The sequence below is a fragment of the Moschus berezovskii genome, chromosome 7 (assembly GCF_049115385.1).
Source record: "Moschus berezovskii isolate FMDL1 chromosome 7, NW_MosBer_1.0, whole genome shotgun sequence".
NCBI lineage: Eukaryota > Metazoa > Chordata > Mammalia > Artiodactyla > Moschidae > Moschus > Moschus berezovskii.
Genome location: NC_142466.1, coordinates 5,694,749 through 5,722,715, shown reverse-complemented (window position 1 = coordinate 5,722,715; position 27,967 = coordinate 5,694,749). Strand labels below are relative to the sequence as shown.

The following is a 27,967-nucleotide window of genomic DNA, read 5'->3' as shown; positions in this document are numbered from 1 at the left end:
TTCACCACCCACCCGCCCCGCTCTCCTCACAGGTGGCCCAGTGGGCCTGGTCCCCCGTGCACAGCCTGAGCCAGTTAAGTGCTGCTTCGTAACGAATTATTGAGAAGGTTAATCTCTTAGAACAATAAATACATATCACCTCACACTGATTCTGTGTGTTAGGAATGCTGTCCAGTCTGAGCCTACTGACCCTAGTTCGGGGTATCGTGAATTGACATCCAGATGTTACACGTGGCTCCTTTCTTCTGAAAGCAGGACTGGGCTCTGGAATCTGCCTCCAAGGGTGCACAGGTGTATAAACTTCCATTTAGATTATAAGGATCCTGGTTGTTCAGACAAACACTTCCGTTCCGTTCCGTTCTGTCGCTCAGTCGTGTCCGACTCTATGCGACCCCGTGGACTGTAGCCTACCAGGCTTCTCCGTCCATGGGATTCTCCAGGCAAGAATACTGGAGTGGGTTACCGTTTCCTTCTCCAGGGGATCTTCCCGACCCAGGGATCGAACCCGGGTCTCCCGCATTGGAGGCAGACGCTTTAACCTCTGAGCCACCAACAAGGATAATAGGCGGAGGTAATCAAAGCTTTTGTGATGGAAGGGATGTGAACAGGACCTGCCCCTTCATGCTTCTTTGATGTTTTCTCACCCTGGGGGCCCAGAAAGCTCTGAAAACCCTTTGGTTTTCCAGGAGCTGATCTGCTTCCCCTCTTTCTGAACATTTTCCTTCCGTCTTCACTCGCAGTATGGTCTGCCAGCAAACAGGGATCATGGGGCACCACATAAAATAGTAAACTGAGAAATCAGGAATCAAATAAGATTAGAGGCATAAAATGCTTGCGCAGTTCTAATGAGCACTTGTTGGCCCGTTTGGCCATCCTGGGAACAGGTGTCCTTCAAACCATGGACAGGCTTCCTACGTCTTCCTCCTCCCATGTATGTGGCTTGGACACAGGTCACGGGAGCAGGTGTGACCCAAAGCCTTGTTTGTTTAAACAGGTCACATCCATCTGTGTGTGTGTGCGCTCAGTTGCTCAGTTGTGTCCGAGTCTTTTGTGACCCCATGAACTGCCAGGCTCCTCTGTCCATGGGATTTTCCAGGCAAGAACACTGGAGTGGGGTGCCATTACCTTCTCCAGGGGATCTTCCTGACCCAGGGATCGAACTTGTGTCTCTTGAGTCTCCTGCGTTGGCAGGTGGATTCCCTACCACTGAGCCACCTGAGAAGCCCTGTGTCCGTCTGTACACAGCAGTAGACTTCAGATTTGTCCCTCATGAGTTATGCTTTAGGAACTGTGATTGAATCTCCTGTGTTCGTGTAGCCCAGGCCTGCAGGTAGTCTTTTGATTGTAGGCTTCTGTTACTTGGGATGTTTGCCAGTTTGTGTGTGTGCACGAAAATGACTGGAGAAAGGCAACTTTATCACAGTCGTCATCAAAGGAGCGTTGGCATTTCTGAGAATAGATTCTATAATGCATATTTTAAATGGATATTGTGGCCCAGTTAGGAATTATGATCTTCAGCAGAAATAATCTCATTCTCAGCTTGACTCTTAGGGCCCAACTTAGAGAAGTTTTTATTCTTCAGGGCTTAAAAACCAGTGACATTAATTTCAAAGTGGTGTTTATTGGATTTAAGCAAAATACATTTAACATTTTTTTACAAAGAATAACATGGGTGTCATTGAATAAGGAGAAAAGTACAGATTGTGTTTGGAATAGTGATAAAATTTTGAAAAAAAAATTAGTAAATAGAAATTGTATATTGAAAGAAGACTATACCATGGACAGTTGAGTTTTATCCAAGTTATAGAGGCTGGCTTAATTAACACCTGAAGATCTAATTAATGCTCCATATTGATAAGTCAAAAGAGAAAAGCTATATGGTCATTATCATAGGTTATTAATGAGCCTTTGGACAAAATTTAACATCCAGTCTCAGTTAAAAAAATCCCTCAGTGAGATGGGGAGAGGGGGATTCCCCTGTCATATGGTACTTTAGTTATATTGGAGGGTATGTGTATGTGGCCCAGCCTTGTATATGCATGGACTCATTCACACGCACCTAAGATGCAGCACACAGTGACACAAGGAACACCCACCACAAAACGCGTGCCTTACCCTACTCTGAAGAAAAGGGGGCGGAGTAAGGGGGTGAAGGGAGTGCTGTGGGAAGAATGGAGTTTGTAATATAAAAAATCCTCCAGAAAAACACTCTGCAAATGTGTACAACCTCAGTTAAAACAGTATTTGTTTGTGTGTGGAACTGGAAAAACTGATGTGGGCTTATCCAGAGGAATTACTGTGGCAAAATATGCAGGAAGTTTGTGAGAAAGGGGACAGGGCTGGAGGGGAGCTCTTTGAGACCAGTGATGGGCACACCAGCTCCCAGTGGGTGAGAAACAGGGGTGAGAGGATGGCATGAATGGGATGGCGTCTTACTCTTGTACTCGAAGAACATTTCCCTGAAACGGCTGCACATAGTCAATAACTGCATCTGCTTCTTGTTCTTGTCCAGTTCCACTGACCTGGCCCTCACTACAGTTTGAGAACTGGTATCCGCTTCACTTCCGGCAGCAGGAAGCAAGCTCGTTGGGCTCACACAACTTGAACAGAAGAAGGGATGTGGGATGAGTGAATAAGGATGCAGTTACAGGACTATATCCAGGACAGGATTAGGATCAGAATAGTGTACACTTCGGTGTGTGTAGCATCATCACGATATATTATACAGATATGTATATAAATACACCTCTATATGTTGATGTCTGTTATTTCTCTCTTTCTGGCACATAACTGACACATTTTTAAGTTTTCCTGGAGGGTGACAGTGGTCAGCCTGGGAGCAAGTGCCCTCAGACCGTGTGAGCAGACTTGGGCAGGACATGACCCCAAGGTGGCCTTGCAGTGTTACTTCTAAAAATGGCATCAGACATTATCTTGACTGTGATTGTTTTTTCTCTTTATTCTTTGCCAAATTTGTAGTAATTTTTAACATGTTCTTTCTAATATACCAAGAAGTGAGATGGAAACACTGTCTCAAATATATTGCTAAGGGCAACAAGCACATTCCATCCTTGTTATTCCCTGTGGAGGGTTAGAGTAAAGAAAACTTTCAGCTCCTTTTTTCCCATACTTGGCATTTGTGTGCATTCATTACATGGACCATCAAAAAAGAGAAAAAAGACAAACAAGTTAACCACACAATGAGCTAAAGCCATTTTAATTTTTTGACATCCTTTCTTGCCTGGTGAACCTACAAGATAGTAAAAAAATTTTGAAGTCATTGGGTATAAAATAGAGAGTAATCGAGAAATTCTGAATTCAGTATGTTTCAATTCAGAGAGTTAAAAATAAACTTCACTGATGTTAGTACCTTAAACCAGAGTTCCTCTTCTCTGGGATGGGCTCTGCCTGCTGATTTGCCGCTGTTTAATCTGAGCAAATGGCAGATTAAATGACTCTGCCTCTATGACCAGTACTCTTTGCCTGGCAGACATCAAAATGGCATGTCCTTTGACCCACTTCATGCCAGGTCTGCTCCAAGGACATAATCTCAACTATAGCAAGAGCTGTATGCAAAACGCATTCAATTCCACGTTGTTTATAGTAGCAGGAAGGTGAAGCAACTCAAATACAGTTTGTGGAACAGCTTAGCAAAGTCAGGGAGTTTTGAAGTGGCCACAAAAAGTGACTTTTTTGAAGTATTTACATTAGTTAGGAAAAAGGAAAACAGGAAAGAAACCAACAGCTTTTACAGTTTGAATACAACTTAATTGAAACAGTCTTTGCACGGTTCAAAGTTCTAATGGTTTACATTGAAATGCTTCGCTATTTTCTACAAAGGTAAAGACTTCCCCAAACTGTATGAGGCCCTTTGATTTTTGTTGTTGTTGTTGTTTTTAGAGGAGAAGGTAGATTTGCCAGGATAATTCGAGTTTAATAGTGGCTTTGAGACTTCACAGCCTCATCCCAGCTGACAGCCTCTGCTTCTCCTAGAGTTCTTGTTTTCTCTGCCTTGGGGAGACATGGGGTGGGGATCATCAGACTTGCCTGGGGAGCATTTGCTGCAACAAGCGGGGACATGGGGACAGCTGCCCACAACTTCAGGGGCAGCTCTGCAGGGAGCCTGTCCTGGACCATGTGGCCGGGACTCCTCGGGGAAAGCAGACAGGAAGGAAGAATGTGTCAAAGGGGGAGAGTGGCTGTTGGAACAGAGAACATTTAGACGCTGAGAAAAGGCCAGTGTGGGGGCCAGTTGCTGTCCACAGAAATCCTGGGTCCACCCTGGCCTGCTGCGGCTGGACTTGCTCTTTGCTCAGCGCCTGCTATTCTGGGAAGGAATTTGCAGGGAGTTGGCGGGTCTTCAGCCCCGAGGTTTCCTCTGATGGACTGACAAGCAGGTGTTGGAGAAGCCTGTGTCAGAAATGTCACACACCGAGGGGCTCATGTTACTTCTGTCACTGGGACTGTAGTTTGGCTAGAACGTGTGGTTTCTTATCAAAGCATCTTCCTGCAGGAGGAAAGCGGAGGAGGTTATTCACAACACTTCAGGCACTTGCTTGTCCATAGACACAGCCTATGCTAGGGTCAATACCATGTTTATCTGCAATGTATCAATTGAAAATTGTACCCATGATTGTACAGCTGATACATACATGAATGTAATCCAGAATGACCTTTTCAAAGAAAGGGTGTTGACAGTTTAATCCAAAAAGATATTAAACTCCCTTGAGTTAATTTTATCTCACCAGCAACTTGTCAGAAAAGCCATTACAACAGTGATCCTGTCAATATTAAAAGGAAAAAAGCATATGTAAAGTGTTAAATGGTCAAACACTTTAGGAGTATAATTTGTTATGCTATTTTTATATTGTTTCGTTTCTTGATTTTTCAAGAAAATTTATCCAAAGCAAAAGAAACATGTATATGAATTATTCAAATTTTCAGTAAAAATAAGAAAACTTAAATAAGGCCAAAATGTCCAGTATAGTTCCCACCATGTTCAGAGTGACCACTGACATCCTTCTGTGGGGTCACTTTACCTTGGTGGCTCCCCTTGTCCACGGCCACCCTGATCTTTGGTTCAGCCGCACAGGCCTCTCTGCTGTTCCTGGATGGTCTCACTGCCTCAGTGCTGGGCTGCCCTTTAGCCAGACACAGCGGCTCCCAGGGAGTAGAATACACTGGATCCTTCCCTCCTTCACAGCTTCAGTCAGAAGTCACCCTCTTGGCGGGCTTCGCTATCCAGCAGTCTACAATTTACCCTCCTTTCTCCTTTAGCACTTTACATCCCTTCATGCCTGTGTTTTTTGTCTCTTGTAGTTTCTCTTAATCTAACACAATGCTCTTCTTGCTTCTCTTATTAGTTATATTCCCCGCTAGAACAGAAGCTCTAAAGAAGGGGTTTTGTGTTTTGTTTGCTTTTCCATCAACCATGTATAACAAGTGCCCAGAACATAGTCTTTAGATTGTCAATAAATTCCTGCAAAGGAATGCCTGGAAAATATGATATTTGGGTGCAATTGGCCTGATCCTGCTGTTGCCACTCCATCAAATTATCCACTTTTCGCATGCTTGTTGTTGTTCAGTCACTAAGCTGTGTCCAGCTGTTTGCAACTCTTTGCAACCTGATGGACTATAGCCCATCAGGTTCCTCTGTCCTTTACTATCTCCTGGGGTTTGCTCAAAATCATGTCCATTGAGTTGGTGATGCTATCTAACCACCTCATCCTGTATCACCTGCTTCTCCTCTTGCCTTCAGTTGTTCCCAGCATCAGGGTTTTTTCTAGTGAGTCAGCTCTTCCCATCAGGTGGTCGAAGTATTGGAGCTTCAGCTTTGGCATCAGTCCTTGCAATGAATATTTGGTGTTGATTTCCTTTAGGATTGACTGGTTTGATCTTGCTGTCCAAGGGACTCTCAAGAGTCTTCTCCAGCAACACAGTTTGAAAACATCAGTTCTTTGGTGCTCAACCTTCTTTATGGTCCAACTCTCACATCCATGCATGACTACTGGAAAAACCATAACTTTGATTAAACAGACCTTTGTCAGCAAAATGATGTCTGCTTTTTAATATGCTGTCTAGGTTTGTCATAGCTTTCCTTCCAAGGAGCAAGCATCTTTTAATATTGTGGCCCAGTCACTATCGGCAGTGATTTTGGAGCCCAAGAAAATAAAATCCGTCACTGTTTCCATTTTTTTGCCATCTATTTGCCGTGAAGTGATGGGACCCGATGCCATGATCTTCGTTTTTTGAATGTTGAGTTTTAAGCCAGTTTTTTCACTCTCCTCTTTCACCTTCATCAATAGGCTCTTAAGTTCCTCTTTGCTTTCTGCCATTAGAGTGGTGTCATCTGTGTATCTGAGGCTGTTGATATTTCTCCAGGCAATCCTGACTCCAGCTTGTGAGTCGTCCAGCCGGGCATTTCGCATCTTGTACTCTGTGTATAAGTTAAACAAGCAGGGTGACAACATACAGCCTTGACGTACTCCTTTCCCAGTTTTGTTCTACATGCTGTGTAACTCTAAGTTAGATATTGAGCTTTGGAATTATTGGATCATTTTTAGTAAAAATAATTTAATGATTCAATGTTGTTTCGTTGCTCAGTTGTGTCCGATTCTTTGTGACCCCATGGACTGTAGCCCACCAGGCTCCTCTGTCCGTGGGATTTCCCAGGCAAGAATACTGGAGTGGGTTACCATTTCCTTCTCCAGGGGATAGTCCTGACCCAGGGATGGAAGCTGTGTCTCCTCAATTGGCAGGCGGATTTCTAACACTGAGTCACCTGGGAAGCCACAATGATTAAACATAAACCTGCTGAAAAAGCAAACAAACAAACAAAACCCAGACAGCAAACAAAAAGACCCCAAGGCACTAAGACCTGTATCTGCCTCGCAGCTCAGGGAAGGACCCCCAGTCTCGTGCTTCATTCATGGTTCCTGAAGAGAATGATAATAATATAAGAACAACAATATTACCTGCATCCTATTGCTTTGTCCTTGGCCTCTTTACAAGCACTAATTCATTTACTCGTTTAACACCTCCATGAGTTGGGCCACATTATCTGGATGGATTTCACAGATGAGAATTTGAGGCCAGTTCCCTACCTCATCTGCTATCCTTGGAGCTAATGTGTAGGGGAGCTGGTATGAGACAGATCATCTTAATCAGAATACTCATTTGTCACCATGAAGCTATGGTGTTTGGGAGTGCTAAAAAGGGATGAAATATGAACAGGCAGATCTAATCTGAAAGCTATGAAGTATGGTTAATGGATTTTAAACCAGGGAGTTACATAATTAGGCTTACACATTGAAGGAAGTACTTGGGTAGACAAAACACAGAGCTCATTCCCATCAAGGGAACGGGTGATACAGTAGGAGTGTAGAATTCAGTTGTGTGTGAGCCAGAGGCCACTGCGGGCTGAGAGGTTCAATCCCTGGGTTGGGAAGATCCCCTGGAGGAAGAAAAGGCAACCCACTCCAGCATTCTTGCCTGGAGAATCCACAGACAGGGGATGGCGGGCTACAGTCCATGGCATCACAGGGTCTGACACACTGAGGGACTGAGCATGCACACAGAGATGTAATAAGAAGAGTCGATTTGGAAGGGAATAGTGCAGCTGAAGTCAAGGGAGAAGAGACCCTTTCAAAGAAGAAATGCCATGAAAATCTCAGATATTGACAACAGGTCAGTAACTCAAGAACTAAACGGGGCTGTTTGGATTTGCTCGTCCATCGTCGCTGACAATGTTTGGCAGAGGAGCTCTCTGCAGATTCGGTCTAAAGGTAGGTCAGCTCAAATGCCTTCAGGAGTTTGAATGGGAAGGAGTAGAGATGGAGCATGTACACCCTGCAAGTTTCCACAGGGAAACAGAGGAGGTGAAGTGGGGTGTGGGCTCATTCTCACAGGTGTTTCAAAGATGGAAGTGAATTGGTTATTTTAATGGAGTTGATGGTAAATATTAGTTGTACTGAATTCTTATTGTTGTTGTTACAAATTCCAACCAACTTATTGGATTAAAACACACAAATTTGTTCTCTTTCAATTCTGAAAATCAGAAGTCTAAAGTCAAGGTGTTAGCAGGGCTGTGTTACATCAGGGGATTTGGGGGGATCTGTTTCCTTGTCTTTTCCAGCTTGTAGAGGTTCCTCAATACCTGTCATGTGCCCACTGCATCTCTAAGCCAGTAGCATGGTGCTTCTCTCCTCTCTAACCAGCTGCCTGAGATCATATTGGGCCTCTTGGATAATTCAGCATGGTCTCCCATCTCAAAGTCCTTAAATGAATGAATGAGATATGCAAGTTCTTTTGGCCATCTAAAGTAATATTCACAGGTCCTGCGAATAACAGGTCCCTAACAATTCACTGGTCCCTAACAATAAGTAAACTATGTGTTTATTTTGAAAGTATTGATGGTTCACAATAATCCTTTTTGTAAAGTTAGCAGATCATGCAGTATTTTTCAGGAAAATGACAAAATTAACATTGAGTGAAATAGCAAAAACTAGATAAGTATTTTGAAACAAAAAATAATGTGCTGTGAAATTTTCTGCTCTGTGTATCGTGTATCTATAAAGTGATAAACACATAAAGGATCATTCAGCAGGAAGAGAAGGGGGCAACAGAGGATGAGAGGGTCAGATGCCATCATCGACTTGATGGACATGAGTTTGAGCAAGCTCAGGGAGTTGGTGACGAACAGTGACGCTGGAATGCTGCAGTGCATGGGGTTGCAAAGAGTCAGACACGACTGAGCGACTGAACTGAACTGACTCAACAGAGTAGCTGTTGATAAAACTACAACAACAACGATGCTGATAATAAAAATAACAATAGCAACAATGTCCTTGTAGAAAGCGTAGTCATAAATCTGTAACATTTATTTTAACTGGTTGATGTTTGTTTTATATATTCCAGTTTACTAAATGGTTTTGTTGGATTAACCGTTTTTGTGATTGATGGAGACTCCTTGCTTGTCACATGCCTATGTGAGAAGTCATTCAACAGGGACAGAAGCTTCTTCTACCTGGTAGCATGCTATCTCGCAGATTTTCTGAGACATGAAGGACAGTTTGCATAGCTCTCCTCAGACAGTCTCAATGCACTCGCCAGGACTTCAGGTGTCATGCTGAAGAGGAGTGGTGAGAGGGGTAGCCTTTCTCTGTAGCTGATCTCAATGCGGAAGCTTTGAGTTTCTTGTGCATGCCCAGCTGCTTCACTCATGTTCAACTCTTTGTGATCCTGTGGACCGTGGCCCGCCATGATCCTCTGTCTGTGGGATTCTCACTGTTAAGTATAATGTTTGCTCTAGGTTTTTTGTACATGGTTTTTATCTAGTCGAGGAAGTTTCCCTCTATTCATAATTTATTGATTTGTTAAATCATGAGTGGGTGTTGGCTTTGGTCAAATGTTTTCTCTTCATCTGTTGATGTGATCATTTGATGTTTCTTCCTTAGCCAGTTGATGAATTTTAAACCATCCTTGCATACCTGGGGTAAATCCCACTTGGTTGTGAAATAGAATTCTTTTTATATATTGTTGGATTTGATTTGCCATGATTTTGTTGAGGACTCTTCGGTCTGTGTTCATGATACATGTTGGTCTGTAGCTTTCTTTTCTTGCAGTGTCTTTTCCTGTTTTGGTATTCGGGTAATGCTGATCTCACAGGATGAATCAGGATATATTTCCTCTACTTCTGTACTTAGAGAATTGGTATAACTACTTCCTTAACTGTTGGGTAGAATTCTTCCGTGAGTCTATCTGTGCCTGAAATGTTCTGCTTTGTAAGGTTATTGATTATTGATTGAATGTCTTTAGTAGATAGAGGCCTATTCATGTTGCTTATTTCTTCTTGTGTGAGTTTTGGAAGATTGTGCCTATCAAGAGATGGGTACAGTTCATCTAGGTAATCAAATTTATTGATGTACAGTTGTTCACAGTATTCTGTGATTATCCTATTATGTCCATAGGATTGTCATTAATGTTCCCTCTTCATTTTTGATGTTAGCAATTTTTGTCCTCTCTCTTTCCCTTAGTTAGCCTGGCTTAGCAGTTTATCAGTTTCTTTGAACTTCTCAAAGAACCAGGTCTTGGTTTTATTGTTTTTGTCTGCTAATATCCTGTTTTAAACCTCATTGATTTCTGCTGCAATTCTTACTATTTATTTATTTTCTTTTGTTAATTTTGGACTAATTTTGCTCTTCTCTTTCTGTCATGGCAGTTCAAGCACAGGCTGGAAAAGAATTTCCAGACACAGCATTGCAGAGGGGAGTGAGCTTATTTTTTTTTTATTTTTTATTTATTTATTTATTTTAATTTATTTTTTATTGGAGGCAAATTATTTTACAATATTATATTGGTTGGTTTTGCCATACATTGATATGAATCTGCCCCGGGTTTAAGGGAGGAGGGAGGTGGGAGGGGGGTTCAGGAGGGGGAACTTATGTAAACCCGGGAGTGAGCTTATTAAGAGCAAAGAGCAGAGATAAGGAGGGCACTGAGAGCTCAGAGGACCGACCTCCTGACAGGCCAGGGAGAGTTAACAGTTTCTGTGGTTGAGTAGCCAGTTTTTATAGCCTCACGGCAAATAAAATTCATGCTGGAAGGTGACTGGTTAGGGCACTGTAGGGTGAGCACTGAGGGGAGCCTTTTACCTAACTTAGAGTCGGGAAGCTTGCTGGTGATGATCAGGGGCCTTTTGTCAGCAGTGACACAGAGGCTCAGTCAGTTCTGGAGGTGACCTTGGCACTGGCTTGCACCTATGGCCTAGTTTTCTAAAGTACAAGCTTGGATTACTGATTTTAGATCTTTATTTTCTAATGAATGCATTTAATACTATAAATTTCCTTCTAAGAATTGTTTTCGCTGCATTTCACAAATTTTGATGCTATATTTTAACTTTCATTTAGTTCAAAATATTCTAAAATTTCTCATGAGATATCTTCTTTGATCCATGTTTTACTTAGAAAAGTGTTAAGCTCCAGTTATTTTGGATTTTACAGTTATATTTCAGTTATTGATTTCTAGTTTAAATCCATTTTCATCTGTGAGAAATATTGTATGAAAATCTCTTAACTTACTTTCAGACTACTTTACTTAAAATAAAGTATATCATTATAGCGAATGGAGATCTGCAGAAAATATATAACCCATAATCTCAGTACTCAAAGGAAACCATTCTTCAGTTTTCAAGATTTTATTATAAAAAAATGCAAACATAAAAAGTTGAAAGGTGTGTCACAAGTATCCATCATCCCACCATCTAATTCTATGATTACTTTTATTATATTTGTTTTACATATGTCCATAAATTTTCTATGCCTCTAGTCAACCATCAATCATTTATTAAAAAGAAGATGGAGAGGGACACATTTCAAAGGAAGTTTCAAATGTTCAGTTCAGTCACTCAGTTGTGTCCGACTCTTGAAGACCCCATGGACTGCAGCACTCCATGCTTCCCTGTCCATCACCAACTCCTGGAACTTGCTCAGACTCATGTCCATTGAGTTGGTGATGCCATCAAACCATCTCATCCTCTGTCATCCTCTTCTCCTGCCTTCAAACTTTCCCAGCATCAGGGTCTTTACCAATGAGTCAGTTCTTCCCATCAGGTGACCAAAATATTCAAGTTTCAGCTTCAACATCAGTCCTTCCAATGAATGTTCAGGGTAGATTTCCTTCAGGGTTGACTGGTTTGATCACCTTGAAGTCCAAGGGACTCTCAAGAGTCTTCTCCAACACCACAGTTCAAAAGCATCTATTCTTAGGCACTCAGTTTCTTTATGTTCCAACTCTCACACCTATACATGACCACTGGAAAAACCATAGCTTTGACTAGACGGACCTTTGTTGGCAAAGTATTGTTTCAGCTTTTTAATATGCTGTCTAGGTTGGTCATAGCTTTTCTTCCAAGGAGTAAGCATCTTTTAATTTCATGACTGAAGTCACCATTAGCAGTGATTTTGGAGCTGAAGAAAAGAAAGTATCTCACTGTTTCCATTGTTTCTCCATTTATTTGCCATGAAATGATGGGACCAGATGCCATGATCTTAGTTTTCTGAATGTTGAGTTTTAAGCCAATTTTTTCACTCTCCTCTTTCACTTTTATCAAGAGGTTCGTTAGTTCCTCTTCACATTCTGCCATAAGGGTGGTGTCATCTGCATATCTGACATTATTAGTATTTCTCCCAACAACCTTGTTTCCAGCTTGTGCTTCATCCAGCCAGCATTTCGCATGATGTACTCTACATATAAGTTAAATAAGTAGGGTGACAATATACAACCTTGATGTACTCCTTTCCCAATTTGGAACCAGTCCCATGTCCAATTATAACTGTTGCTTCTTGACCTGCATACAGATTTCTCAGGAGGCAGGAGAGGTGCTCTGGTATTACAGTCTCTTTAAGAATTTCCCACAGTTTGTGGTGATCCACACAGTCAAAGGCTTTGACATAGTCAATAAAGCAGAAGTAGATGTTTTTCTGGAACTCCCTTGCTTTTGCGGTGATCCAGTGGATGTTGGCAATTTGATCTCTGGTTCCTCTGCCTTTTCTAAATCCAGCTTGAACATCTGAAAGTTCACAGTTCATGTACTGTTGAAACCTGTTTTGGAGAATTTTGAGCATTACTTTACCAGCGTGCGAGATGAGTGCAGTTGTGCAGTAGTTTGAACATTCTTTGGCATTGCCTCTTTTTTGGGATTGGAATGAAAACGGACCTTTTCCAGTCCTGTGGCCACTGCTGAGTTTTCCAAATCTGCTGGCATATTGAGTGCAGCACTTTCACAGCATCATCTTTTAGGATTTGAAATAGCTCAACTGTAATTCTATCACCTCCACTAGCTTTGTTCATAATGATGCTTTCTAAGGCCCAGTTGACTTTGCATTCCAGGATGTCTGGCTCTAGGTGAGTGATCACACCATCATGGTTATCTGGGTCATGAGGATCTTTTTTGTAGAGTTCTTCTGTGTTTTCTTCCCACCTCTTCTTAATATCTTCTGCTTCTGTTAGATCTATACCATTTCTATCCTTTCTTGTGCCCATCTTTACGTGAAATGTTCCCTTGGTATCTCTAGTTTTCTTGAAGAGATCTCTAGTCTTTCTAATTCTATTGTTTTCCTTTATTTCTTTGCATTGATCACTAAGGAAGGCTTTCTTAACTCTCCTTGCTATTCTTTGGAACGCTGCATTCAAACGGGTGTATCTTTCCTTTTCTCCTTTGCTTTTCACCTGTCTTCTTTTCTCAGCTATTTGTAAGGCCTTGTCGGACAACCATTTTGCCTTTTTGCATTTCTTTTTTCTCTGGGGATGATATTGATCACTGTCTCCTGTACAATGTCACGAACCTCCATCCATAGTTCTTCAGGCACTCTGTCTATCAGATCTAATCCCTTGAATCTATTTGTCACTTCCACTGTAAAATCATAAGGGATTTGATTTAGGTCATACCTGAATGGTCTAGTGGTTTTTCCTACTTTTTCAATTTAAGTCTGAATTTGGCAATAAGGAATTTATTATCTGAGCCACAGTCAGCTCCCAGTCTTGTTTTAGCTAACTATATAGAGTTTCTTCATCTTTGGCTGCAACGAATATAATCAATCTCATTTTGGTATTGACCATCTGGTGATATTCATGTGTAGAGTCTTTTGTGTTGTTGGAAGAGGGTGTTTGCTATGACCAGGGTGTTCTCTTGGCAAAACTCTATTAGCCTTTGCCCTGCTTCATTCTGTACTCCAAAGCCAAATTTGCCTGTTACTCCAGGTATCTCTTGGCTTCCTACTTTTGCATTCCAGTCCGCTATGATGAAAAGGGCATCTTTTTTTGGGTGTTAGTTTTAGAAGGTCTTGTAGGTCTTCATAGAACTGTTCAACTTCAGCTTATTCTGCATTACTGGCTGGAGCATAGACTTGGATTACTGTGATATTGAATGGTTTGCCTTGAAAACGAACAGAGATCATACTGTTGTTTTTGAGATCGCACCCAAGTACTGCATTTCGGACTCTCTTGTTGACTATGAGGGCTACTCCATTTCTTCTACTGCTATATCAGAGTAGTAGATATAATAGTCATCTGAATTAAATTCACCCATTCCAGTCCATTTTAGTTCACTGATTCCTAGAATGTCGACGTTCACTCTTGCCATCTCCTGTTTGACCACTTCCAATTTGCCTTGATTCATGGCAACATGAATGCCTAACATTCCAGGTTCCTATGCAATGTTCTGTTCTTTACAGCATCAGACCTTGCTTCCACCACCCATCACATCCACAACTGGGTGTTGTTTTTGCTTTGGCTCCATCCCTTCATTCTTTCTGGAGTTATTTCTCCACTCTTCTCCAGTAGCATGTTGGGCACCTACAGACCTGGAGAGTTCATCTTTCAGTGGCCTATCTTTTTGCCTTTTCATGCTGTTCATGGGATTCCCAAGGCAAAAGTACTGAAGTGGTTTGACATTCTCTTCTCCAGTGGACCATGTTTTGTCAGAACTCTCCACCATGACCTGTCCATCTTGGGTGGCCCTACAGATCATTGCTGATAGTTTCATTGAGCTAGAGAAGGCTGTGGCCTGTGTGATCAGTTGATTAGTTTTCTGTGATTGTGGTTTTCATTCTCTCTGCCCTCTGAGGGATAGGGATAAGAGGCTTATGGAAACTTCCTGATGGGAGAGACTGACTCAGGGGGAAACTGGGTTTTGTTCTAATGGGGGGGCATGCTCAGTAAATCTTTAATTTTCTGTTGATGGACAGGGCTGTGTTCCCTCCCTCTTGTTTAACCTGGACCAAACTATGGTGGGGTTAATGAAGATAACAGTGATGTCCTTCAAAAGGTCTCACGCATGCACTTCTGTGCTCAGTGCCGCTATCCCTGCAGCAGGCCATTGCTGACCCACACCTCTGCTGGGGACTCCTGGACACTCATAGGCAAGTCTGGCTCAGTCTCTTGTGGGGACACTGATCCTTTCTCATGGGTCCTGGTATGCACAAGGTTTTGTTTGTTTGTTTATAAGTTCTGTAATCAAATCCCACTGACCTCCAAAGTCAAATTCTCTGGGAGTTCTCAGTCCCTTTTCCAGACCCCCAAGTTGGGAAATCTGTTGTGGGTCCTAGAACTTTCTTAACAGTGCAAGAGTTTCTTTGGTATAATTGTTCTGCAGTTTGTGGGTCGTCTACTCCACAGCTCTATGGTGGGGTTAATGGCAACCTCCTCCAAGAGGGCTTATGCTACTCAGGTAGCATAAGACCAGGTAGCACAGACCCAGGTTGCTGCACCCAGAGTCCCTGCCCCAGTGGCAGGCCGTTCCTGTCCCTTACCTCTGCAGGAGACACTCAAGCACTCAAAGGCAGGTCTGGCTCAGTCTCTGTGGGGTTGCTGGGTTCTGGTGCACACAGGTTTTGTTTGAGCTCTCCCAGCATCTCTGACGGGTATGGGGTTTGATTCTAAACACTATGTCACCCCTCCTACCATCTTGCTGGGGCTTCTTCTTAGCCCTTGGATGTGAGGGATCTTGTTTTGGTGGGACCTAACACTCTCCTATTGCCTTGATTCATGGACCTAACATTCCAGGTTCCTATGCAATACTGCTTTTTACACCATCGGACCTTGCTTCTATCACCAGTCACATCCACAACTGGGTATTGGTTTTACTTTGGCTCCATCCCTTCATTCCTTCTAGAATTATTTCTCCACTGATCTCCAGTAGCATACTGGGCACCTACCGACCTGGGGAATTCCTCATCCAGTATCCCATCATTTTGCTCTTTGATACTGTTCATGGGGTTCTCAAGGCACGTATACTGAAGTGGTTTGCCATTCCCTTCTCCAGTGGACAACATTCGGCTGTGGTCCATGTGATCAGATCAACTAGTTTCCTGTGATTATGATTTCAGTGTGTCTGCCCTCTGATGCCCCCTCGCAATACCTACCGTCTTATTTGGGTTTCTCTTACCTTGGGCATGGGATATCTCTTCACAGCTGCTCGAGCAAAGCGCAGCCACTGCACCTTACCTTGGACGAGGGGTATCTCCTCAAGGCCACCCCTCCTGACCTTGAACGTGGAGTAGCTCCTCTAGGCCCTCCTGCACCCACGCAGCAACCGCCTATTGGGCATGGGGTAGCTCCTCTCAGTTGCCGGCCCCGGCCTCAGGCGTTGGGTAGCTCCTCTCGGCTGTGCTTCTTTTCGTGGTCGGTTGCAGTGGCCAGTGTCTCTCGTGTCTGAATTGCCGGGGCCGGCGTCTCTCGCGTCTGCCCTGGTCAAGTGGGCCTTAGCATCACTATGAACAAAGCTAGTGGAGGTAATGGAATTCCAGTTGAACTATTTCAAATTTTGAAAGATGATGCTGTGAAAGTGCTGCACTCAATATGCCAGCAAATTTGGAAAACTCAGCAGTGGCCACAGGACTGGAAAAGGTCAGTCTTCATCCCAATCCCAAAGAAAGGCAATGCCAAAGAATGCTCAAACTACTGCACAATTGCACTCATCTCACACGCTAGTAAAGTCATGCTCAAAATTCTCCAAGCCAGGCTTCAACAATATGTGAACCGTGAACTTCCAGATGTTCAAGCAGGTTTTAGAAAAGGCAGAGGCACCAGAGATCAAATTGCTAACATCCGCTGGATCATGGAGAAAGCAAGAGAGTTCCAGAAAAACATCTATTTCTTCTTCATTGACTATGCCAAAGCCTTTGACTGTGTGGATCACAATAAACTATGGAAAATTCTGAAAGAGATGGGAATACCAGACCACCTGACCTGCCTCTTGAGAAACCTGTATGCAGGTCAGGAAGCAACAGTCAGAACTATACATGGAACAACAGACTGGTTCCAAATAGGAAAAGGAGTACGTCAAGGCTGTATATTGTCACCTTGCTTATTTAACTTATATGCAGAGTCCATCATGAGGAACGCTGGGCTGGAAGAAGCACAAGCTGGAATCAAGATTGCTGGGAGAAATATCAATAACCTCAGATATGCAGATGATCCCACCCTTATGGCAGAAAGTGCAGAGGAACTCAAAAGCCTCTTGATGAAAGTGAAAGAGGAGAGTGAAAAGGTTGGCTTGAAGCTCAACATTCAGAAAACTAAGATCATGGCATCTGGTCCCATCACTTCATGGGAAATGGATGGGGAAACAGTGGAAACAGTGTCAGACTTTATATTTTTGGGCTCCAAAATCACTGCAGATGCTGATTGCAGCCAGGAAATTAAAAGATGCTTACTCCTTGGAAGGAAAGTTATGACCAACCTAGATAGCATATTAAAAAGCAGAGACATTACTTTGCCAACCAAGGTCCATCTAGTCAAGGCGATGGTTTTTCCAGTGGTCATGTATGGATGTGAGGGTTGGACTGTGAAGAAAGCTGATCGCCAAAAATTGATGCTTTTGAACTGTGGTGCTGGAGAAGACTCTTGAGAGTCCCTTGGACTGCAAGGAGATCCAACCAGTCCATTCTAAAGGAGATCAGTCCTGGGTGTTCATTGGAAGGACTGATGCTAAAGCTGAAACTCCAATATTTTGGCCACCTCATGCGACGAGTTGACTCACTGGAAAAGACTGATGCTGGGAAGGATTGGGGGCAGGAGACTGGGACGACAGAGAATGAGATGGCTGGTAGGCATCACCGACTCTATGGACATGAGTTTGAGTGAACTCTGGGATTTGGTGATGGACAGGGAGGCCTGGCGTGCTGATTCATGGGCTCACAAAGAGTTGGACATGACTGAGCGACTGAACTGAACTGAACTTAACTGAACACTCTCCTGTTGATGGTTGTTCAGCAGTGAGTTGTAATTTTGGAGTTCTTGCAAGAGAAGAGGAGCACCCATCCTTCTACTCTGCCATCTTGTATCATACTTTTATTTATTTATTTATTTTTAATTTATTTTATTGGAGGCAAATTACCTTACATTAATATATTGGTTGGTTTTGCCATACATTGACATGAATCCACCCCGGGTGTACATGTGTTCCCTTTCTTGAACCCCCTTCCCACCTCCCTTTTCCCCATATCCTCCCTCCAGGTCATCCCCGTGCACCAGCCCCAAGCATCCTGTTTCTTGCGTCGAACACGGACTGGTGATTCATTTCACATACGATAATATACATGCTACAATGCCGTTCTCCCCAATCATCCCACCTTCACCCTCTCCCACAGAGTCCCAAAGACTGTTCTATATACTGTATCATACTTTTAAACATTTCACCATGTAAGTCATTAACTAGAGCTCAGAATTTCTAGGAGTTTTTATTTTTTGAGGTAAGATTTACATGAAATGAGATGCTCAAATCTTAGCTATACTATTTAATGAGTTTTGACAGATGCACACTTGCATAGCCCAAACTCTTACCAAACTGAGAAACATGACCGTCACAGCAGCATGTTCTCTGATTTTTCATTTTTAAATTTCCAGCAATACTGATAGACTGTTGACTTTTTTCTTTTTGGTCAGACGGTATGCGGCAACTTTATTCCTTGACTACGGACTGAACCCATGCCTCTTGCATTGGAAGCATGAAGTCAAACACTGGACCACCAGGGAAGTCCCAATGTTTTCTTTTAACCCCCTGCCCAGTCTCTCCTCACTCATCCCCACAAACAGCCACCATTTAGATCTGTTAGTTTTGCCCGTTCTTTTAGAACTTTAATAGGTGGATCTTTACAGCATGAGCTGTTTGTGTAAAGCATCCTTCACCCAGTGCAGTGTCTTTGAGTCGTGTTCATTTTGTCACGTGCATCAGCACTGTGTCCCTTTAGTCAGTGCTGAGTGGTAGTGTACAATACACGTGTACCACAGTTTCTTCATCCATTCTGCTGTCGAAGGACACTTGAGCTCTTGCTCTAGTTTCACTATTACCAGTAGAGCTACTGTGCCTAACTGCATTCAAGAATTGAGGCACATATTTTCATTTTCCTTGTTCATGTATCTGTGTTTGTAATTGCTGTGTCACAAAGTGCATGTATATTTAGTTTTATTAAAATAAAAGCAGTGTCAAATCTTTTCCCAGAGGCTGTGCCACTCTGCACTCCATCCAAAGGTGAGTGAGAGTTCTGGTGTTCTTCACACTTGGAAATGCTGGTATTTTCAGTCTAGTCATTCTAGTGGATGTGTAGTGTAGTGTTATGTCATCGTGGTTTTAATTTTATCATCAGCATTTACCTAATGGCTTATGATATTACATGCTTTTTTCCAAGTGCTGGTTGTCCATCCATATATCTTGTGAAGCATCTGCTCAAATCTTTTAACCATTTTCAATTGGATTCTTTATATTTTTATTATTGCATTACAGAAGTTCTTAATATATTCTGGCTACAATCCCTAGTCACAGGCATACCTGAAATATACTGTGGGTTCATTTCCAGATCACTGCAATAAAGTGAATATCATAATGAATAAGTACAAGAATGTCTTGGTTTCTCAGTGCACAGAAGTTATGCTTGTGTTATACTATACTGCAGTCTGTTAAGTGTGTAATAGCATTATGCCTAGGAAAGCAATGTTCATTGTTGTTGTTCAGTTGCTCAGTCATGTCCAACTCATGGACTGCGGGCTTCCCTTGTGACTCAGCTGGTAAAGAATCCACCTGCAATGTGGGAGACCTGGGTTTGATCCCTGGGTTGGGAAGATCCCCTGGAGAAGGGAAAGGCTACCCACTCCAGTATTCTGGCCTGGGAATTCCATGGATTGTACAGTCCATGGGGTTGCAGAGTCGGACACGACTGAGTGACTTTTACCCCACTTAACTTCACTTCAGCATCTCCCAGAGCTTTCTCAAACTCATGGCCATTGAGTCAGTGATGCCATCCAACCATCTCATCTTCTGTCATCCCTTCTCCTCCTGCTTTTAGTCTTTCCCAGCATCAGAATCTTTTCTAATGAGTCAGCTCTTAGCATCAGGTTGCCAAAATATTGGAGCTTCATCTTCATTATCAGTCCTTCCAATGAATATTCAGGACTGATCTCCTTTAGGATTAGGATGGACTGGTTTGATCTCCTTGCAGTCCAAGGGACTCTCAAGAGTCTTCTCCAACACCACAGTTCAAAAGCATCAATTCTTCCGCACTCAGCTTTCTTTGTAGTCCAACTCTCACATTCATGCATGACTACTGGAAAAACCATAGCCTTGACTAGACAGACCTTTGTTGGCAAAGTAATGTCTCTGCTGTTTAATAAGCTGTCTAGGTTTGTAAGAGCTTTTCTTCCAAGGAGCAAGAGTCTTTTAATTTCATGGCTGCAGTCACCATCTGCAGTGATTTGGAGCCCAAAAAATCAAAGTCTGTCACTGTTTCCATTGTTTCCCCATCTATTTGCCATAAAGTGATGGGACTGGATGCCATGATCTTAGTTTTCTGAATGTTGAATTTTAAGCCAACTTTTTCACTCTCCTCTTTCACTTTCATCAAGAAGCTCTTTAGCGCTTCTTCACTTTCTGCCATAACGGTGGTGTCATTTGCATATCTGAGGTTATTGATATTTCTCCTGGCAACCTTGATTCCAGCTTGTGCTTCATCCAGCCTGGCATGTTGCATGATGTGCTCTGCATATAAGTTGAGTAAACATTGTTCATACCTTAATTAGAAATACTTTGTTGATCAAAATGCTAACCACCATCTGAGCCTTCAGTGAGTCATAATCTTTTTGCTGGTGTAAGGGTGAGGCCTTGGTGTCTGCTGACTGATCAGGGTGGTAGTTACTGAAGGGTGGGGTGACTATGGAAATTTCTTGAAATAAGACAACACTGAAGTTTGTAGCATTGAATTGACTCTTCCTTTCATGAACAATTTCTGTGTAACTTGAGATGCCATGTGATCTAACTCACAGGAGAACTTCTTTCAAAATTGGAGTCTGGCCTCTAAAACCCTGTCTCTGGTTTATCACCTAAGTTTAAGACATTTTCTAAATCCTTTCAACAATCCTTTGAACAATCTTCACAGCATCTCCACCAGGAATAGATTCCATCTCAAGAAGCCATTCTCTTTGCTTATCCATAAGAAGCAACTCCTTTGTTAGAGTTTTATGATCAAATTGCAGCAAATAATCACATCCTCAGGCTCCACTTCTCATTTTAGTTCTCTTGTTGCTTCTTCTTCTTCTTCTTTTTTTTTTTTTTTTTACATTTTTTGGGGGAGGGGTTTATTTTTATTTTAAAAATATAATTAATTGGAGGCTAATTACTTTAGAATATTTTTGTGGTTTTTTGGCAATACATCAACATGAATCAGCCACGGGTGCACGTGTCCCCCCTCTGTTGCTGTTTCCACCACTTCTGCTGTTACTTCTTCCACTGAAGGGCTGAACCCATCAAAGTGATCCATGAGGGTTGGAATCACCTTCTCCATTAACTCCTGTTAATGTTGGTATCTGGACTACTTCCCCTGAGTCACAAGTGTTCTTAATGGCATCTAGAGCAGTGAAGCCTTTCCAGAAAGCTTACAGATTACTTTTCTCATGTCCATCAGAGGAATCACTATCTGTGGCAGCTGTAGCCCTACAGAATGTATTTCTTAAAAAAAAAAAAAAAAAGATGTGAAAGAGAAATGACTCCTTGATCCATGGGCTGAAGATTGGGTATTGTGTTAACAGACATGAAAACAGGCTTAATCTTGTTGTATTTTTCCATCAGGTGGAGCAGTCAGTACTGACATGTCTATTAAGGTCACAGTCTTTTATGGGTGCAGTTCATGGTTCCACTAAAGAATTAAAATAGTAACATCAAAGATCTTTGTTTATAGATCACCATAATAAATTGAATCATAATGACAGTTTGAAATATTTGAGAATTACCAAAATGTGACACAGAGATATAGAATGAGCAAATTTTGTTGGAAAAAATGGTAGTGATAGAATTGCTCAATGGAAGGTTGCCAAAATGTTCAATTTTGTAAAATGTGCAATATCTATGAAACACAGTAAAGTGAAATGCAGTAAAACAAGGCAATCCTTTATGTTATGGCAATATGCTCTCCCAGTCTGTGGCTTGCCACTTGATTTTCTTAATGCTATCTTCAGATGACCAGAGAACTTTTTCTGATGAAATCTAATTCATCATACTTTAATAGTTGTTGTTCCTGTACCACTTAAAAAAAATAAGCCTCTTAATCATATAGTCTCCTACATTTAGTTCTAGGAGTATACAGTTTCAACTTTTGAACTTGAGTCTATGATATATTTTGAATTAGATTTTTTTGTATACGTGGTTTGAGTTGGAGTTTGAGGTCCAGTTATTCCAGTAACTGCTGTTGAGAAGATTTCTTTTTCCTTCAGAGGATTAGTTTGTTCTTGTTGTTTTGGTAAACAATCAAATGACCGTATATGTCAGTTTACTTCTGGGCTGTCTGCTCTGTTTCAAAAATGGATTTAACTTTGTTTGTTGCCAGTATCACAATGCCCTAATCAATATAACTCTATAGTAAGTCTTGAAATCAACTTTGTTCTGTGCCGTGCTTAGTCGCTCAGTTGTGTCCAACTCTTTGTGACCCCGTGGACTGTAGCCTGCCAGCTCCTCTGTCTATGGGATCTCCCAGGCAAGAATACTGGAATAGGTTGCCATGCCCTCCTCCAGGGGATCTTCTCCACCCAGACAAGATTGTTTGTTCTTTGGTCAGCTTTGACTATTCTAGGTGTGGTGCACCTCCACGTAAATTTTACCGTCAGCTTCTGAATTTCTGTTTTTTTAAAAAAGCTTGATGGAATTATACTCATTATAGCTGTAGAGTCTTTCAATGAATGAACATGGTATATATCTCCATTTATTCAGATCCTCTCTAGTGTCCGTCACCAGTTGTTTGTAGTTTTAAGTGTGGAGGTCTTGCGCATCTTTTATTAAATATATTTATAGATTGCTGGGAGAAATATCAATAACCTCAGATATGCAGATGACACCACCCTTATGGCAGAAAGTAAAGAGGAACTCAAAAGCCTCTTGATGAAAGTGAAAGAGGAGAGTGAAAAGGTTGGCTTGAAGCTCAACATTCAGAAAACAAAGATCATGGCATCTGGTCCCATCACTTCATGGGAAATAGATGGGGAAACAGTGGAAACAGTGTCAGACTTTATTTTTTTGGGGCTCCAAAATCACTGCAGATGCTGATTGCAGCCAGGAAATTAAAAGACACTTACTCCTTGGAAGGAAAGTTATGACCAAGCTAGACAGCATATTAAAAAGCAGAGACATTACTTTGCCAACCAAGGTCCCTCTAGTCAAGGCTATGGTTTTTCCCGTGGTCATGTATGGATGTGAGAGTTGGACTGTGAAAAAAGCTGATTGCCGAAGAATCGATGCTTTTGAACTGTGGTGTTGGAGAAGACTCTTGAGAGTCCCTTGGACTGCAAGGAGATCCAACCAGTCCATTCTAAGGGAGATCAATCCTGGGTGTTCATTGGAAAGACTGATGCTAAAGCTGTGACTGCAATACTTTGGCCACCTCATGCGACGAGTTGACTCACTGGAAAAGACTCTGATGCTGGGAGGGATTGAGGGCGGGAGGAGAAGGGGACAACAGAGAATGAGATGGCTGGATGGGATCACCAACTCGATGGACATGAGTTTGAGTGAACTCCGGGAGTTGGTGATGGACAGGGAGGCCTGGTGTGCTGTGATTCATGGGGTTGCAAAGAGTCGGACACGACTGAGAGACTGAACTGAACTGATTGCTTTACTTTTAAGCAATCTAGACTACTTCACTAAAAATGGAATTTTTTATCTGCTTGTTAAAGTCTTGTGTTATTTAAAGAGGAAATACATTACCTGAACTGCTAGGTTTAATCTGCTGAGAGTGACCCGCATCAGCTTCCCAAAACAGATATAACAGACCCATCCACTTGCTACTTTGACCCCTGTTTGAACTTAGAGAGTAAAAGAATTGGAAGTTGAGAAGTGAAATTGATAGATGCTCAGGTAGTGTTCAGTTCAGTTCAGTCGCTCAGTCGTGTCCGACTCTTTGCGACCCCATGAATCACAGCACGCCAGGCCTCCCTGTCCATCACCAACTCCCGGAGTTCACTCAAACTCATGTCCACAGAGTCGGTGATGCCATCCAGCCATCTCATTCTCTGTCGTCCCCTTCTCCTCCTGCCCACAACCTTTCCCAGCATCAGAATCTTTTCCAGTGAGTCAACTCGTCGCATGAGGTGGCCAAAGTATTGCAGTTTCAGCTTTAGCATCAGTCCTTCCAATGAACACCCAGGATTGATCTCCTTTAATAGTGTACACCTGCTTAAATATAGAAGACAAGTTTATTTAAATCCTAATTTTGACCTATGTCATACATTTGTGAAATGACAGTTGAGGATTCAGACCTCTACTTAACCTATGGTCCTTGACTATAAGTCAGAGCAAAACATTGGACCACACTGATTCTGATCCTATGACCCTTTTATCTCTAACTAATAATATTAACTGCCATGAAGTGAAGATTGCAAAGTAATGTACATTTTCCCCCTCACTGCAAGAAGCTCAATGTTTATGTTTTGATTTCTTAAACTTCTTTCACTGAGGTCTGTCTTAATTCTCTGTCTTCAATACAGTGCTAACACTGGTGTTCAAACAGGGTTTTCTGGATGCCTCTCATGAAAGTAGAAATTATTCTTGGAAAAGCATTGCCCATGTTTCCTGATAGTTTCAAAGGAAGCCTGGATGACCTCCAGCACTCCTTTGTAACTTCTTAATCATACTCACCCAGAGGATGGGGGTCAATGTTATGTTTCTACCAGGGCAAGAATCTGATAGCCTCAGACCTTATGCATACGTTATGCAAAGTACAGAAAGAAACAAAAACATTTTAAGAGGTAATTTACAGGAACAATTCTCATTGTTTTGTCCTGATTTTTTATTTTATTTCTCAAAATGACTTAATTCAACATTCTTTCCATGTTTTTTTTATAAGATTTATCAGAGATAGTCTCAGAAGAGGTAATAAATTTAGTAATAGTAACAATTGTTTTTGTTAGTTCCTTTTCAAATTAGTCTGTTTTAATTCTCAGAAGAATCCTATGAGATACATGGTATTTATTTATCCCTATCTGTTTATGGTATTATCACATCACCTGTCAAAGCATATTTAGAGTATGGAAATAATTTTCTCACGTTAAATGCCTAATGAAAGATCGAGTGGATTTCTTTCTTTTAATTTTTATTTTATATTGGAGTAGAGTTGATTAACAGCATTGTGTTAGTTTCAGGTATACAGTAAAGTGATTCAGTTATGCATATACATGAATCATTCTTTTTCAAATTCTTTTCCTATTTAGGTTGTTACATAATATTGAGCAGAGTTCCCTGTTTCATACAGCAGGTCCTTACTGGTTATCCATTTTAAATATAGCCAGTGTGTACATGTGGATCCCAAACTCCCAAACTACACCTCCCCCCACTCTTGTCCTCGGTAACCATCAGTTTATTCTCTGAGCCTGTGAGTCTGTTTCTATTTTTTTAAAGAAGTTCATTTTTTTCAGTTTTTTAGATTCCATATATAAGGGATATCATATGATGTTTGCCTTTTTCTGTCTGACTTACTACACTTAGTATGATAATCTCTAGGTCCATCCATGTTACTGCAAATGGCATTATTTCGTTCTTTTTAGGGCTGAGTAGTATTCCATTGTATGTATGTACCACAACTTCTTTATTCATTCTTCTGTTGATCTGACATTAGATTGTTTCCATGTATTGGATATTGCACATTGTCCTGCGGTGAACATTAGGGTGCATATATATTTTTTTGACATTTAGTTTTGTCTGGGAATAAACCCAGGAGTGGGATTGCTGGATTATGTAATAGCTCTATTTTTAGTTCTTTGAGGAACTTCATCCTGTTTTTCCTGGATTCCCTGGTGGCTCAGATGTTAAAGAATCCACCTACAGTTCAGGAGACCTGGGTTGTATCTCTGGGTCGGGAAGATCTCTGGAGAAGGGAATGGCAACCCACTGCAGTATTCTTGCCTGGAGAATTCCATGGACAGAAGAGCCTGGCGGGCTACACTCCATGGGGCTGCAGAGTCTGACATGACTGAGCGAGTAACTTCACTTTCATATTCTATTTTTCCTAGTAGCTGCACCAATTTACATTCCCAGCCCCATGCTGTTTTTATTTGAGTTTGAAAACCACCTTATAAATGTACAAATGGTAACAAAAATAAGTGAAAATTTGCTGTTTTGAGAGACATCCTTCATGACAATGAAACATTCATAAAGTCCTGCGTTTTGGTTTACTGTTTGATTTTGTGTTGTCTCTGTCATGAAAAATTTCTCAGGTTTTTAAAAGAACTTTAAATTATATTTTCATAGTGAGAGAAGGTACAGCCATCAGTAAATCTTTATTTTGTCTGAGAAATGCCAGACTCAGAATGTTAAAAATGCAGCATAAGTACTCTGTTTGGTCTCTCCTTAAGAATAACCTTTTATTTTTTTAAATTGAAGATTTTATTTTCTGCAAAATTATTTCCTACTCCTTTGACTATAGCCACTTCCCTAAAAGTAGTTATCTTATTCATCACCATTTGGACTCAGTCTATGAATGAGCATTACAGTTGTGTTGTGTTGTATGTTGATAATTGAGGGTGACATAAGGATGGAGGTCATACTACTTTCTGTAATTTTGAAAACTTCATAATCCAAACAACCCATTGTATTTTTTAATAAAAATTAATTTGGCAAAGAGTTTAAGCAAATTACAGCTTAAACAAAATTGTCCCAAAGACACATACAGGTGATTTTACTTAGTGTACATTGTAACACATACAGAAATTATATATCTTATTTTTTCATAGTTGGAAAACTAAAGCCATAATTTTAGAGAAAACTACATAGCTATGACCTACTGTATTGCACACCAATTAAAAATATTGTGGTGCTCTGTCTCCTCGTTCAAAAAGCCTATTGCACAATAATTCAGAATCCGAGCTCTAGAAATGGGACTAGCGGCACATCTGGGGTTTCCCTTCGTTACTGTACCACTCCAGTCAACACATTTGAAGAGTTATTTCTCGAATGTATAAAATCAGGATGGTAACAGTGTGCTTCCTCATAGGGTTCTAGTAAAAACTAAATGTGGCCATAGCTGTAGTGTAGCTAGACGCTATTCAACATGTCATAAGCCCTTGATCAATGTGATCTGTTATTAGCTATTTCTTCATAATATCCCCATCCTATGTACTGAATGCAGTTTGTTAGCACATGTTAGATATTCAAGAAACGTCAGCTGATTTGATGAATAAATACTCATTTTTCAATCAACAAAGGAACGAAACTGCAATTCACTTGAATGTAAGCAAAGGAGAGAATCGAGAAGGAAGAAGCCCAGAGAAGTCAGTGTTCCTCCCTTCTCCCCTGTTCCCGGTGCCCAGGTTTTGTATGTGTCAGTGTCCTCACCTGCTACCTCAAGTGGTTAGCAGAGCCGCCACCTTTACTGGGGCTGGGGAACATGAGGAAGCACCAGGTTTGAGGTGTTTGGTTGCAGGCATCTTAAATTTGAGATGTCCATTCACTACACATCCAAGTGGAAATGCTGGTAGGCAATCGGACATGTGTCTGGAATTCTATCTATTTCAGAGACCAGGAACACTGCGTCCCAAGGTGCATCCTGTCAACTGGGTGGACACTCCTTCTCTGTCCCCAGACTGTACATTGTGTCACCAAGGACAAAGGAAATGTCTCGAGAAAACACGCTGATGGATTTTATACACTGACGACTCCTTCCCTAGAACAGTAGTTCTTTGAGCCTGTGCAGTCGCTTTTTATGGACTGGATTTTTTTAGCCTGGAATACACCAGTATCCAGACTGAGACTGCATACAAGGTTTCCTCTGAGTGTGAGTGCGTGCACATGCCTAGGGGCACATTCAAGGAGGGAGGTGTTTTTATTAGAAAATCCATGTTCATGAACAGATTCTTAAAAGGGTCCTATGAGCCAAAAGTATTCTTAAAATTCAGAATTTCTCTAGCATGTGTAATGTGAACACACAACAACAGAAACGTT

General features: G+C 41.6%; 1 pseudogene; it reads left to right on the top strand.

The window, feature by feature from the left end:
- Positions 1-27,967, top strand: part of LOC148777245 (uncharacterized) — a 62,404-nt pseudogene that overhangs the window by 13,435 nt on the left and 21,002 nt on the right.